General features: G+C 30.9%; 1 pseudogene across 1 annotated transcript; it reads right to left on the reverse strand.

Annotated features, from left to right (window-relative positions):
- Window positions 1-450: 450 nt before the first annotated feature.
- Window positions 451-14,190, reverse strand: LOC143250862 (uncharacterized; annotated as a pseudogene). Its single transcript, XR_013028382.1, has 9 exons — window positions 14,096-14,190; window positions 13,690-13,980; window positions 12,253-12,342; window positions 11,460-11,608; window positions 9,846-9,915; window positions 6,804-6,940; window positions 5,571-5,750; window positions 4,685-4,780; window positions 451-767 (listed from the first exon to the last, which is right to left on the reverse strand). The product of XR_013028382.1 is annotated as an uncharacterized LOC143250862 (transcript).
- Between the last annotated feature and the right edge of the window lie 247 nt (window positions 14,191-14,437).

The raw sequence follows: 14,437 nt of genomic DNA on the forward strand, positions 1-14,437 counted from the left end.
TTGCTAAAGAATACATTTTCAAAAACACCAACATACATAAAGAAAATTTCCACAACTGATGAATTTTGTCACACACTACAAATCTGTACAATCACTAAGTTTATGGTTTGTTATAGTTCACAGATAAAAAGATTGTCAATTTCTTCACAAGATGGTTGATAAATATTTTACCTCAGTCTGCCTTCTAGCTCATGTGTCAACACAATAAATACCCGTATAACAGCAATGCTTTCCACAACACAAACTTGTTCATCAGTTATTCTCTTACATGTATCTGTTAAGTTAATGCTATAAAAACAAACAACAAAAAGCTCAAAAAACAAATCAACCATTTAAACTAACAAAGATGTGATATGAATAATAAAAATGAAAGCATTACTTTATCACTTGTATGTATACACAGCATGGCTTCTGTCCCAACTCACTTTTTTCAGACATAAAATTTTCTATCAACGCATAAGAAAATCCAATTTTGATATTTCATTGGTAGCATTACATGAAGTACCACTATTTGCATAACTTATGTCAACCTTTGGCACAGCATCTTCAGACAATGTCCTCATCTTCAGACAAAACAGGTATGTCCTCATCTTCAGACAATGTCCTCAATTCCTCCTAGTGGTGACAGTCGCTCTTCTGGCTCAGTGCAACCGTCACCACCGTATCTTTCACGAACATCCTCGACCAAAGGAGTCTTGGATATTTGGCAGGAGTGAAAAGGGCTTCCAAACAAAGATTCTTTTGTGGCACTCAAGCATAATGAAGAACTTTAATAAAATAAACAAAAATTTAATATTTTGTGTAACTTTCCAAAGTTTTGTAACATTACAAGAAAATGGTTAATAATACCAAAGAATAATACTATATTAATACATGACAGAAAGAAAATTCAATTTTTTACTTCTTTCTGTAACAGTTCAATTATATTTGTCTCTGCAATAACCTTTTCAATTTTGCAAATTATTCTCTAAGTGTACATAATCACATTACTACATGTAACCCAAACAGGCCAATGCCAGTTTTAAATTTATTTCTAAGCAAGTTACAGAGTCACATTTAAAGTTTAATTATATAACGTTACTTTCTACATATGTAAACAAAATTAAAATAATAATGTAGGCTATAATTTGAATTTTTATGTTATCCAAGTTTCAATTTTAAAAGAAACATAAAACAAATACTAAACTACAGTTTTCTTGTCATGTAGTCCACAATATATGAAAAGTTTCCACTTTAGTAGGAGCTGAGTGTAAACACAAGCTTACCATGTATATGAATGTCTACACTGCAACAAAGATAAACATGCTCTTTTGACACACAAGACACAGCTGTATTCACTTGGAAAGAGAAACATTTTCCAACCTTTACGGATGCCACGAGCACTTTCTATCCTTTGCCACAAGTGTATATAGTAGCTAGAAAGAGCTCTGTTTATACTATACTCTTCCAACAGTTAATTAGAAATTGGTGCACAGTTTTCATATTGAAATAGGTGTAACTACTTGGAGTATTGTTGTCTATTTGATTTACTATAGCATTTATGGTGGCTTTTACCTAAATATACAATAATTAGAGACAGTTAAATTGTATTTAGGTCTTATTTTATACTTTAGTTAATTATGTACCATTTTGTTTAAAAACAGTATTTGAATGGTTTGATGAAGTTCAACTTAACATTTGGATTGAAAAAGCTTTGTAAACATGATGTACATAAGCAACATCTTGTTTAGACGATCTCTGTGTAGAGTCTACTGTTCATAAAGTCCTGCCAAGATTGATATCAGAAAAATAAAAACAAAGAATGTTAAAGGAAAATTTAAAATAAACTACAAGTAAAAAGATAAAGATGTGAAAATTAGGCATATGTGAAACAGACAACTACTCAGTGAATTTCTATGAAGATTTGACAGATATTTACATATTTCTATTTGTTAATTTTAAACATTTCATTGCACAGTATGTTGACGATAATATTCAAGAGCTTGTGATATAGTAGAGAAAATGCAAAATAAAATATAAACAATTACCTTAAAAAAAGTTTTAGTATTGAGTTACAAGGTTCTAGAAATTATGCAAATGAAATGTGAAACTATGAAAAGAAATAGCATTTTGGTACTTCACATGGAAATCATCTTGCATGCAAAATAATTACATAAAATAAAGAATTTTTGTTAAATATATGATAGGAAACAAAAATTAAATATTTATTTTTCTGAAACTACATACTTTTAGGAAAGTTCTTGTCGAAATTCAAGTAATTTCATGAACTATTTTTGTTATTGAAAGACATTTCATGAAAATTATATAATGTTCTTCCAAACGATGTATACCACCCCTAAAAAGGTTAAGAATAACCTTTTCCTTAACCCTATAACCACTGGCTACTAATGTTTTTTTTAGTAGACAATGTCGCTTTCATAATATTTCATCCATAATATCAATAAAACTAGTGCATGAAAATGTTTCAAATTTGACAAGAAAGTTCCTAAAAGTATGGAACTTTAGAAAAATAAAAAAACATTTAAATTCAATTTTTTCTATTATTTTTAATAAACAATTCATTATTTAATGAAGTTATTTGCACTTGCATTTTGAATAGTTCACTTGTAAGGGGGAGTTTTATATGAACTATAAATATACTATTATTTATCTTAAAATTTTTACATTTGCAATATCTCTAAAACCTCATAAAATGCACATCAGAAGTTTTTTTTAAAAGGTAAATATTCATATTGTATTTTCCATATTCTCTACTCTGTCTTACCATAAATACACAATGCAACGAGTGTTTAAAATTAACAAACTGAAATATGTACATACCTTACAATCAATTCCTCAAAAGGTAAATATTCATATTGTATTTTCCACATTCTCTACTCTGTCTTACCATAAATACACAATGCAACGAGTGTTTAAAATTAACAAACTGAAATATGTACATACCTTACAATCAATTCCTCACAGAAATCCAGTAAAATTGTCATATTTTTTATTATTTGCATAATTTCATGTCTTTATCTTTTGATTTAATTTAATTTTAAATTCTTTGTCTATTTTCATTTACATCCATCAAATAATTAATGCCTGTAGGGTTTTACGAAGCTATTTCGGCAAACTCCCCTCAAATACACATGGCTGAAACACACTGTCTTGTTTATAACCTTTCAAAATCCAAGCAACAAGTTAAATTTATAAAAATCATTAAGCCTTTCACATATAATTTTTTAAATAAACTTAATATACAATTAACTAACATATAAAAGTAAGACCTAAATACAGCTTAACTGTCTTTCTAAATGTAACAGGTTTAACTAAGAAACGACTGTGTATAGTCAATCAATGACTGTGTATAGTCAATCAATGAGACAATACAAACAGCAGTTACATGCACGCTAAGAAAAACTTCAAACCAATTTCATATTAACTGCTAGTAGAAGACAACAGTCTAAACTGAACTCTTTCTAACAGCTATATGCTATTTTGCCAACTAACTACATGTACATTGTAGACCTCAAGGCAACAAACAGAAGCTGGGTGTGGCAACTGTCAAGTGTTGAAACATTTGTCCGTTTTCCATCTTGCGGACTTTATATCTCGCATAACAATCAGGTCAAACAAACATACACACTGTGTAGGACTGTCTGTACATGCTTGCTTGTGTATCTGAAGACAGAAATGATGCTGAAGTTGAGATTTTTGAAAGAATGGGAATCACATGACATGGAACCTGCAGTTTAAAAATGTTTTGAAAGGTTTCCTTTGAAACAAAGTAATTGGTTTGGTTTGAATTTTGTGCAAAGCTACACAGGGCTATCTACGCTAGCCGTCTTTAACTTAGCAGTGTAATGCATTAACCCACCTGGCCATGCCGGGCCCATACTTAGTGTGTAGGACTGTCTGTACATGGTAGCTATGTCCAAGACAGAAATGATGCTGAGATTTTTGAAAGTATGTGGATCATATGATATGAAACCTGCAGTTTAAAAATGTTTCCTTTCAAACAAAAGTAATTGAAACTTAGATAACATAAAAATTTCAAATTATAAAACACATAATACAAATTTTATTTTCATACATTGATAATAATTAGTTTAAATTTTGAATGTAATCAAGTATCATATGCAGAAAAGAATTTAAAAATGGCACCGACGTCCATAGGGTTAAGAGTAATTACATCATAAGAAAATTTACATTTATTTCTATGATTTTAACAGTTTCTTCAGCCTTGCTTCTTGTTATTTGTATGCTTTGTTAAAGTATTTGTAGTTTTAAATAGTCATATATGCTCTAATAAAATAACGTCATTCACATTTTCATTAATAAAGTAAGTTTACCTCTGTATTTAAACATGAAAAATCTATACATTCTTAATCAATGTCACAGATTTTCTGATATCTTAAACACTTTAGTGACAGATGAAAAAAGACAACTCTTGTCAAACCAAACAGTGGGATTTCACCATCACTCTTATAATACACAAATAGCCCCAATGTGTAGAACAGAATTGTTGTTGTTGTTTTTTTTTTTTTTAGGGAGAGTGAGGGGATAACAGAACAGTTATGATGAACACATAGATCCATGCTACAACTAACCACTGGACCATACTTGGTTCAAACAAGAAGAGGCATTAGAGTGACTAACCAACAAATAATAGCCCTAAAATCTTGTAGCAATAACCAAGCACCTTTTGGAAAGTTCAGCAGATTTTTCTTCCAACACACAAGTTTCAGTAAGACCTGGTAAACCTTCCCAAGAGCAACCTTTTGGAGCCTTTTCAAACCTGAAAATTTAATACATTTTTAAAAGAGCATACGATAGCAAAAAAAAACAAACAAGAATAGTTACTGAAAACCTGGCCATTAACACTATAGTCTAGAATGGATGAATAAAGCTGTCCTGTAATTAGAACAGTAAATATAGATTTCCATAAACCTCATTTCAAAAATAACTAGGGCTTGATTATAATAGACAAAAACTTATCTTTACAAGTGTAATCTTTAGTGATCATAGCATTATAAAAAGATATGTAGCAACAAAGGTTAATTTCTCTTTTGAATAAAAATTTACATTGCAGTATTCTTTAACAAATTGTTTAGGCAGAGTGTACCTGAGGAGACTTTGTAGAATGGATCTGTCTGTTGTGAAGACAAGTGTAGAGGATAGCATTTCAAAAAGTCTTCACATGAAAGGCGGAAGACTTTCGAAACGTTATCTTCTAGACATGCATCTCCACAACAGGTAGATGCTGTCCATTCTACAAAGTTTCATTACATTACAATGGTTTTTTTGTTTTAAACTGTGTGCATGTATTGATGCACACACACACACACAAAGCAGACAGAACATCTATTTCCTGCTTATAACTAATTGTTTCTAAAATGTTAACTTCTACTTCTAATACAGAACAATGGAACTCCACTTTGTGAGGAAAAAGAACATTAAATGAATGTAACCAATATTAAATATTTTAAATTTAAAAATGCTACAACAATACCTCAGGTTAATGTTAGTTCAATTTCATGATTTTCAGACAACTAAAAGGTGAGAAAAACAATCTCCTATCTACTTACATGTTGATTAAAGTTAAGTTGAGATGATGTAGTCGACGTAGGTGACCAGATACAAAATTGATATCTGGAGTAGAGTGAAGAGTCGAAGCAAGAACTTGATGAGTTTTGGGGCTAGATGTCAATGGATCAGGCACATGCGGACGTGACTCCATGTTTCGAGTCGTTAGAGAGCATTCTGATCTGAAATATAAAACAAAATAAAATTATTACAATATGTCTAAAAAAATTAAGGTTTCATTACAAATTTGTCTGATAGATCTGATTTTTTTTCTTATCTAATCTGATCCCTCTCAGAATAGAATCCAAAGTGAATTCATTCAATTCAAAATTCTTATCACTTTAAGAAATAAACAAACTTTGTTGTTTCAATTTTACAAGTTTGTTTTGAATTTTGTGCAAAGATACACGAGGGCTATGTGCACTAGCTATCCCTAATTTTGCAGTACAAGACTAGAGAAAAGGCAGCAAGTCATCACCACCCACTGCCAACTCTTGGGCTACTTTTTTACCAATGAATAGTGGGATTGACAATCACATTATAATGCCCCTACAGATAAAAGGGCAAGCACATTTGGTGTGGCAGGGATTCAAACCTGCGACCCTCAGATTACGAGGCGAGTGCCTTAACCACCTGGCCATATCAGATCACTTTACACGTTACTTCATCTTATTTCCTTCATAATAAAAAAAAATAACTGTAACCATGATTTATATGGTTTGGTAAGAAATGAAAAATTTTATTATCCAATTTGGATGTGAAAGTGTTACAGATATTTTTACACAATCCCATTCACCCACTAGAAGTCAGTAGTTGCACAATACATGAAAACTATTTTTAATTGCAATAAAGTAAAGTAAGTGTTCTATATAAATACTTTTTTTCAGTTATATAACATGGCAAAAAGGCCATGTAAAAAAAACTAAATTCTTAATTTAGTAAGCCTCATTCTAAGTATTGAAAGTTTGACTTCATAATAATTTGATGACTTTAAAAAGTATCATGTTTCACATTTTTTTCCCAGAATAAACTCTCAGATTATTTTAAAACTAAGTTTACAGAGTTAAAAATATAGAAAAGTACAAAACTTATCTTTTAAAGAATGTAAGTTTAGTTGGCCTTTATTTATTAATATCATTATCTATAAAAACCAAACCATATGAATTGTATATACTCTCCACTTTAAATAAGTTTTAACTACATGGTTAAGAAATTTTTATTGATCAAACACTCACTTCAGAGATTTAAGTAATATTTCTTTTTGAGATTTCAACTTTGCAACCTTCTCTTTTAAAAGCTCAATTTCTGCATCTTTCTCCCTTAGTTTTTGTCTTAGTATGTAGACAGTATCTTCCAAGCTTTCACAAAATGCCTACAATTTCAAAATTGCAATTAGAAACTTGAAGAGCAAATGATACATGAACATCAAAGTGTAGATTATTCACACACAGAAAAAATTAATATTTTATTCAATAATCATACCAAATAATACATTTAAATTATTCAAATCATAATTTATATTTTTGTGGCATTGTACTTTCACTGGCAAGTTCTTTTAAAATGATACAATAAAAATAAATTGAAGTCCACTTCAGGCAAACTATAACAAACAATTTCCTCTTAACATTTTAAAAAGCTTGAATACTTATACACTGTCACAAATTATAAGATCTACATTACAAATAACATTAACAAATATAAAACAAACCATTTACTTGTATGAAATAACTTGATAAGCACATAAGCAAATACAGATCCAATTACTTCCTGAAAACTTGCTATTCAATTTTGTCTTAAAAGAACTCAACACTTTATAGCTACTTTTTATAGAATATATGAAGCTAAATCATAAATACAAAGTTCTGGTCACATGCTTAGGATGTTCTTCACCTTCTAGTTAACAAAAAAAAAATACAACACTAAAAATACTGACAGATAAATTTTGAGACAAAACCTCATGAAAAAGAGCTAATGTTTGTTGTGTATTATGAAGCACATTAATTTCCAATGGAAAATGAAACTTGTACTACATCAGCTGCAATGTTTTGAACAACATTGGGTTTTTCTAGCTCAGCCTGGAAAATGACAGAGAATGTCACAATATATAACAGTGTGACAGATCTTGTTCAGAGATGTACCTTTCTATTTTAGGATGACACAGATTATAATATTAGCCATATCTCTTAATACTGGACAGCATATACCATACTATGATCTACTGAAATTGGATGTTAAGCTAGATAGGCTAATGATGGATATTATGCAGCTTTTCAAAGTGTGAGAAACGTATGTCTCTTATCTTACAGTAATGTCAGAGAGAGAAACAAAAAATATGTTTACTTGCTAATTACAAGTTTGTGTTTTTACAAGTTGTATCTTTTACACTGAGTAAAACAATTTTAATTAAACAAGTACGACATTTGACAAGTGGTACACCAACTCTCAATCATTCATAAATCAAAAGTTCCTCATTCAGTTGTGTGATGTTTCTTTATATGAAACACAATTACATTATTTATTTTCTGCTAATTTATAATAATAATAATAATAATGATAATAACAGAAAAAATTTAAAAGTTGAAACAGTTCAAATGAAGTTGTTTGAAACTGTGATGACTAGATTTTCTATAAGCCAACTTAGGTACTGTTCAAGAAAAAAGAACTAGATATTAATCAGAAAACAAATAACAGCTACAATTCTTTGGATACTATATCATACATTTTTTTTTCCCCATTATTACCACATGGTCAAATAAATTGATGATAAACTATGAGATGTTGATGTATGAGGTAATGATAAAAACTAAAAAATTAAAGTATTTGGCACACATTACATTTGATAAGATATACTCTTCAAAAAAAGAAATGCAAAAGGGATATTTTTGTTATTTTAAAGAGAAATATATGTAATAATGTTACAAGCTCAGAGTATATGATGTTACATGTGTTAAGGCACTGATTGTCAGACCAAAATGACAATAAAAGTTGTGCACTTTGAAAACATCGGATGTTTCGCCAAAACGCATTCATGTCCAATAAATTTGTTTGAGAGATCTGCATGTTCTGCAAGTGCAACATGTGCAAAATCCCTATAAAAGTGACAGGTTCTCGGTTTCCATAGCTCATTGTTAAGCCATCGACATGCAATACAGTTACGCCAAGACTGACTGAAGCACAACGCAACAACGCCATTGGTCGCTTGGAAGCAGGTGAATCTCGATCAGATGTTGCCAGAGCTGTGAATGTCCACCCAAGCACCATCACAAAGCTATGGAATCGTCACCAACAACATGGATCAACTTGTGACCGTCCACGATCTGGCAGACCTCGTGTGACCACGCTTGCACAAGAATGCTACATCCGGTTACGTCACCTTCGGGATAGGACCACCACTGCGACATCTACTGCCTCAACCATACCAGGGCTGCGTAGGATTTCCGATCAGACCGTACGCAACCGTCGACGAGATTCTTAGGCCCCATGTGCAACCCATCATGGTGAACGTCAACGACGTTTTTCAACATGACAACGCCCGTCCTCACACAGCCCGACTCACCACCGTCTTCTTGAGACACCACAACATCAATGTTCTTCCCTGGCCCTCCAGATCACCAGATTTAAACCCCATCAAACATCTTTGGGACGAGTTGGAACCGATGTCTGCAACAGCAACAACCTCAACCGCAGACTCTACCTCAGCTTGCAGCAGCTTTGCAGGCTGAGTGGACAGCCATTCCACAAGATGTGATTCGTCATCTCATCGCTTCCATGGGCAGGAGATGCCAAGCAGTTATTGATGCTCACGGGGCATACTCATTATTGATGTTGAGTCCACACTCACTAGTTGAAGTTTAACATGACTTCGCCTTTGCAGACTTTGGATGTTCAGCAGCAAAGTTTCACACATGTCATACAGAACTACCCGGAATAAGCTTGTTAACAATATGTCTCAAATTTTGCCTTTTGCGTTTCTTTTTTTGAAGAGTATATGTTAAAATTAGTAATGCATATAATATATGCCAAAAAAGAAAATTTCAAAAGATCTAATAAAATAAAGCATTATCCATATGTTATGTTGATGACATCTGGCATTTAAAAATAGTTCAACTTAACCAAATGTTTACTGCTTAGGAAAGTTTATATGCTGAAAATGATGAAATGCTATTTTATATACAACAATCTGTTCCATTGTACAAAATAATCTTTTCTGTTGCACACAGAGAAATCACAAGAATTATTATACACTATTTCAGTCAGAGATATATTAAAAACCTTACTCTACTGTCTTCAAGAGTTTCATCATGACCAGGTGGGTCATCTGCACAGATAAATTCTTGGACAGGTTTACTAAAAACCAAAATATAAATGATTAAATAAAAACTTCAGAATTATATTTTAGAAGTAAGTAAAATAAAAAATAATAATAATGGTTCCTGTAGAAGCTCTTATTGTTGAAAACACAAGCAAAATATGATAATTAGTAAATTCAGTCTTACTAACTTCAATACAGATTAAAAAAAAAAAGACAAAAGTATAAAGATTATTAATTAAATTATACAACTCTCGATGACAAGAAACCCATCTGTTCTGAGATGCATAATTATACAAGTGATTCTGCTCTTTAAGCATTTGTAATAATTTTTTCACTAAAATATCCAAAAAATATATACTTATTTTGTGGTGAAAAGTTGTTGAGTTTATACCTTAAGTATAAAGATAACTTATCTCACACTTCACCATCATTCAACTTATCATTGGGGTTATGATAAACAGCAAAAGGTTGCATTTCTTAACACTGTATGATTAACTTATTTTGTACAACAATCTCAAGTCATTGTTTTAAACTAGTTTTTACTTATTAATACAGAGATTAATAAAAAATATAACTTTCAACACAAACAGTGTCCACATCTGATATGACTGCTCTCTCTCTCTCTCTCTGTGTGTTTGCGTGCATATATATATATATATATATATATATATATATATTATATATTGTGAACCCATTTTAGAGATTATATATTAAAGCCACTGTTGGAACACACTGTTACCTAAACATGAACTTTTCTTTGCTCTTGGTGCTATGACAGTCACGTATTTTTCCCTGCATATTTTCACTAACTTGCCTCACAAAAATGATGTCCTTGTGTATGCACATGAATAAGTAATAATATCCAGGTGCACAAGCTCAGGGCATACATAGACGTGTGCATGCACACACGTGTCTGTGTGGAATTTCTATTTATAATATAAAAGAACCACTTTTCTTTGTGTTTTTGTTTTTTTAGATTGCCTCATTAAAAGATGGGCATCCCAATATGCACAGGATCCATATAATGTGTGAAAATTTTCAGATTTCTAGATTATTTCCTCTTGCAGCTATGGCAGTCACATTTCTTATTCATGTGGCTTTTTACACAAAATGGTGTGGATATGCACATACACACACACACACACACACACACACACACACACACATAGTTAAGCAATAATATCCAGGTGCATACCTTCAGGGTCCATTTAACATGGGTGCAAAATTCAGGTTTCTAGGTTCTTTCCTATTTGAGCTATGGTGGTCACATATTATTTACGAATGCGATTTTTTTCACTAGTTTGTTGATTGAAAAAGATGTGCTTGCACATGCACATAATTAAGTAATAATACCCAGTTGCAAACCCTCAAGATTCACTTAGTACGTGTCCAAAATTTTAGGTTTCTAGGTTCTTTCCTCTTGGAGTTATCGTAGTCACACACACAGATCCACAGACATGCCCTGTTATTATTATATATCACAGAGGTAACATTTAACAACAGGTTTAAAGAAAATGAAGTATCTTGCAGCTGATTAAACTGCAAAGGTACAAGTTTGATACTTATGTTAAAAACTCACCTTTTAAGGAGATATTTCTCAGTAATTATACTATTTACAAATGATTGCAGTCCAAGCAATCGACCTTCTAGGAAAATAGGATCAAAATTGTCTCCAAATTACTTTTTACCTGGAAGTTTGAGTCTGAGGTCAGGAAACAACACTCGTAGCTGAAAAGCAAAAAATAAATAAATAAACAAACAAAAAAATTGCTAGCTTGATCCAGTTCATTCACAGTATTCTTAATAGATAGCCACATTGTAATATTATCAATGGTGGTAAGACACCTATTTTAATCAAGCTATTTAATTTTTTTTATTTTTTGGTAGGCTGAGTAGTAATCTTTATAGTTTTGCTTTTTCATGTGTTCTTATACAAATTTTGGTTTCTAGAGGCTTGAAAATAAGTATTTATTTTATTCAAAACCCACACATACTCTTATATGTAAATTTCTACAAATGGTGGGGTTAAATACTAGATGCTGAATGTTTGTTCTTGAAAAAGAATGGCCCATATTCTGAAAGCACTCGAGTTAGAGTTTTTATTTGCCCACTCCTGATAAACTTCCAATCTATAATACATAAATTCTTTCAATTATTTTGTCTGAACATTATTTTTGTACCATAAATAATTATATAGTAAAGAATTCTAACCTTTCATTCACTGCTTATGTAGTAGTTACACATGAAAAACATTAACAGTTCTAAAAATTATATATTACTTTGTAACTTTTATTTTCCACATTATTTTCTATATTTAGAATATATTTAATAAACTTACATGGAATTTTACTAAAATAAAAAAATAAACATACTTTTCTATTTAATCGAACAAAATCTGTATATCTTCTGAACACAAACCAGCTTTTTCCACTTATCTGATCTTCAATTCTTATCTTAAACACCTTCAAAACGAAATAATGTCAGTGAGTACTGTTCCAACAAGAATTCAAAATCTAAATTGTATTTTACAGACACATTTTACTAAACCACATTTAGTATCTTCAGTGTGAGCTGCATTATATCCATATACATACACAATTCTAAAGGTTTTGTTATTGCTGTTAAAAATACAAGGATTAAGTAATCTGAATTAAAGTGTATGTTTCACATATGACTTAAACAAGCTGTCTTAAAATTTATTAAAAATTAAAAAAACTTATGTTTTGGCAAATAAAGTAATGTAAACTAATTATATTGCACTAAATCTAGAAATGTTTTTGGTATAAAGATAAAAAAGTTTGATACAAAATTACTTCTATATAAAAATGAAGTTAAAGATCCATACATGAAAAAAATTGTTTTAATATTGGTGATAGAAGGTGTTTCCTTTGAGTTGCATATTTACATGTTAAAAGAAAGATCACAAATCTCATTTTAGGTCATTTTTCTGTTTAAAAAAAATAAGAGACGCACATCATTAGTATGGTACTGTAAATATCCAAATCTTTCCACTTGCTTTTCTTTTTAAAGTCCAGCCTTTCAATAAAAGGTGATCTACCCTTTAAATGCCACAATTTAAACTTCTCAAGAACAGACAAATTTAAATATTTTCTATAAACTACATTGTAACAGGAAACCATTTATTGTTGAGGAATGATTCACGTGTTTGATCCAAACTATAACAAGTACATTAACTTTCCTGTAATTCTGTTACATTCTACATAAACATTCCACATGATTTCCTTAACTGAAAAAAGTTAACTTGCTTCAAATGCTCATGGAAACTTCCTCAGTTACAATAAAGTTAACTATTCTTTAAACTGATACTAAAATCTGATAACTAAATTTAAGATGAGGTGGGTAGATAAAAACAACTTATTGTTGAGTGTAAAAAGTTTACAATTAAAATCTAGAGCACTATATTGTCTTCAACAAACAAAACAAAAAATCTATGTTACAAGCAAAAACATAGCTTATCTGATAGCCAATTATTTTTTGCTTTTCTTAGTATAATGTAACAAATTTTTTGCTTTATTTTATCTACTTTCTTAGTCCTAATAATCCTGATTAAATGCAAAATTTTGGTTCCCAACAACAATAAAAGAAACATTTTTACTTCAAAAGTGTTTTACTTACGATAGGTTCTTGACCAAACTGCATCACTTAATCTATTATTTTCCAGTGTTTACTAGTCCATTTTGAATAACGACACAAAAGCTTGAGGGAGGGAGGGGATGTATTTATAGTTCTACTTTCTAACACCATTACTTTTTCCTCTACTGAAAACTTGTAAACACTAAAACACTCACCGTGAAACGAGATCGTTTTTCTGTAACCTCATACCCTATGATGGGCACACAATAGTTTTTGCAATAATTTGGTGGAACTAAAGAGTAAGACTCCTGTGGTGAGGAACCTGCTTCTTGTGTTGATACACTGCATGTTGCATCACTTGTACTGATGTCACTGATAGAATTTAGAGAACTGAGCTTACTGCTTGAGACACCCATTCTTTCACCCAATATTTTACTGTCCTCTACACTATCTTCAAATTCTTGTTCTAAAATGGTTTCAGATTTTCCTGATTATATCTTCTAGTTCTGAAGAAGATGTTTTATAAAACAACAAATTAGAAATAGTAGCAGATGGATCTTTGAGCCTTACTTGCAATATTTATTACTTCTCTGCCATTCTTGATATAAAAAAAGTTGCTACCTGATGCTAAATGGATCACTTTACGACCAACTGCTGACACTGTAATAACACCACACGGCCATACATGACTTGGCAATAGTTCAAACTCTAATACCTGCAAGTGATAAACAACATGAATTGTAGATACTAAATATTATAGTTATAACTTAATTTGAAGGTTTTAACTAAATGTTATTCTTCAACCTACATTCCAGATTTATCACAAAGTTTTCACAATTCATGGTATTCACAACTTTAATTATACTTACCATTTTATTTTATTATGAATAAGATTCATCAATGTGTTTCACTATTTTAAAACTATTGTAATAGTAAGTTTTTGATGATATTCTTTAGGTCTTC

Source organism: Tachypleus tridentatus, chromosome 5 (assembly GCF_004210375.1).
Source record: "Tachypleus tridentatus isolate NWPU-2018 chromosome 5, ASM421037v1, whole genome shotgun sequence".
Taxonomy (NCBI): Eukaryota; Metazoa; Arthropoda; class Merostomata; order Xiphosura; family Limulidae; genus Tachypleus; species Tachypleus tridentatus.